This window comes from Alligator sinensis, unplaced genomic scaffold (genome assembly GCF_000455745.1).
Source record: "Alligator sinensis unplaced genomic scaffold, ASM45574v1 scaffold106_1, whole genome shotgun sequence".
NCBI classification, from domain to species: domain Eukaryota; kingdom Metazoa; phylum Chordata; order Crocodylia; family Alligatoridae; genus Alligator; species Alligator sinensis.
In genome coordinates this window covers 462,982-465,221 of record NW_005843011.1, presented here as the reverse complement: position 1 = coordinate 465,221, position 2,240 = coordinate 462,982, and the positions used below count along the sequence as shown (strand labels likewise).

The 2,240-nt window shown below is 52.1% G+C and overlaps 2 pseudogenes; both read left to right on the top strand.

The window, feature by feature from the left end:
• Positions 1-599, top strand: part of LOC112548216 — an 8,825-nt pseudogene extending 8,226 nt beyond the window's left edge.
• Positions 496-2,240, top strand: part of LOC106723027 — a 19,050-nt pseudogene continuing 17,305 nt past the window's right edge.

The window sequence follows — 2,240 nt, the reverse complement described above, 5'->3', positions numbered from 1 at the left end:
CCTTGGGTGAATTTGATATCTTTTATTAGACCAACCCAAATAGTTGGAGAATAGTTATTAAGCAAGCTTTCGGGTTCAAAAACCCTTTGTCAAGGGCTAAGGAAGTTTCAGCAGTTGGTGTGTGCTCTTCCTGGATGGAATGAAAAGTAAAGAAGCCAGGGGCTGGGCTGGGCTGGGGAGTCAGGTGCCAGGCAGATTATAGTGTATCAAAAATCCAATGTCTATGTTTAGTCCATGATCTCTAGTATCCAGGAGGTTGATGAAATGCAGAGCTGGATTTTTGATACGTTATAACCTGCCTGGCAACTGACTCCCCAGCCCAGCCCCTGGCTTCTTTACTTTTCATTCCATCCAGGAAGAGCACACACCAACTGCTGAAACTTCCTTAGCCTGATGAAGGGTTTTTGAACTCGAAAGCTTGCTTAATAACTATTCTCCAACTATTTGGGTTGGTCTAATAAAAGATATCAAATTCACCCAAGGAACCTTGTCTGCCTAGGTCATGGGGCAAGCTTTTCTCCCCTGCTGTCCTGTCCCCCAGGTCACCCCCACTCTTCCGTCAGCAGCAGAAACACAGCAGCTTCATGCTGCGTGGCTGACTGACTCCATGAGCCTTTGAAACTGGGAACTAGTGTAACCGAGAGGCTCCTTCTGCTTTGCAGCTCTGCATTCGGGCTGCTGGTGCCCCTGCACTTCCCAGACAGAAATGCAGGGATGTGACTGGGAAGGGATGTGACTGGGAGTGTGGGGATGTGACTGGGAAGGGAGCTGCTGCCAGAGCTGTTCTGAGCTCTCTGGGATGTGAGGAAGAGACCTAGACAGTGGGAGTTCAGGATCCATTCCACACTTTCATCTGCACCCAGTTGGGACTGTGGAGAATCCTTTCCCTTCTTCCCACAGGTGTGTGATATCGCACAGCGCCGGGACCAGAGAACCAGGTCAAGGTGTTCTACTGTCTCCGCCTGCTCGGTAAGGAGAGGGGGCTCCGAGTGACAGGGGGGTTTCCTTCGAACCGCCCTGTACTGTGCCAAACCCTGGAGGGGGGGATGAGAACGAGGAGTGCTGAGGGCACTGAGGTTTGCTCTTCTCCCCTACAGCCTCTCTCTCCCCAGACCAATTTATTTCCCTTGTGGGCTCCTGGCTCAAGACAGACAAGGAGTCAATCTCAATCTTTAGTGGCATTATTGCTGCTGACTGTAAGTATGACCAGAGCAAACGTGCTGACTGCCGTCTTGGCTGACCCTTCAGGAACTGAGTTAGGACTGTCCAGGCTGAATTACCTGCCCTGCTCTAGCTGTGCTCAATAGCCCTGGCTGCATAGAGCTAGAGCCAGACCTCCGTCCTCTGCTGCTCGGTCCCAGAGGGCCAGTAGCACCCTGCGTCCTGCTGGATGACACAGGAATGCTGGGGCCAAATCCTGCTCGGACACCTTTCCTGGCAGCACTCTCAGGTTGAGAGGTTTAACGAGCCCTTTGTTATGGCCCAAGAGACTTTCCCGGGTTCCAAAGTAGAGACAGGAGGTTGTGCAGGTCGCCACAAGCAGGTCTTTTGCAATCCAGGTGCCTCTTGCTGTGGATTGCTCCCAGAACACAGCAATATTGTGACCTCCTTCTTCCAGTGCCAGAGATGAGCCAGAAAAAATGTGCAGTAGTCAAGGCCATGAGGTGCACGCTTGGTGATCAGAGCCCTGAGGTGAGGTGCTTTGTGAGTGGTGGCTGTGCTGGGGCTGGCACGTGGACCTGACACAAAATTCCCACCCGAGATTCTTGGTTCTCTTGTAGAGGAAACCTTTCTTCCCTATCAGCGTCTTCAGGGAAGGCAGTGCAGAGAGTCTGCCCCTCTGCTTCCAATGCTGGGGAGAGTCAGGATCTGGGGAAGTGTTATCAGTTTGCCAGTGGGGAGGAGATCTGCTTTCCCTGAGATGCCAATATGGGACTACTGAGTAGCAAAGACATGCTGTTCTCTTGTCTCTTTATAAACCCTAGAAATAAAATTGGAGGCCTGGGGACCCTTCTCCTTCCCTGTCATCCTTTCCAAGGTTTGAGGGACGGTTTGTGCCATGGCCGGTCCCCGCCACCATTAGGACATAAGGGCTGTCCTGATTCCAATCTGTCCTCTCCTCCCCTCCAGGTGAAGAAGGCCGTCCTTCATTTCATCAGGACACTGCTCAATGTGCAGGGCCTCGATGACTGGGCCTGGGAATTAGTGGCCTATATTTTCAAGCAGTCCAGCTTGTCTAG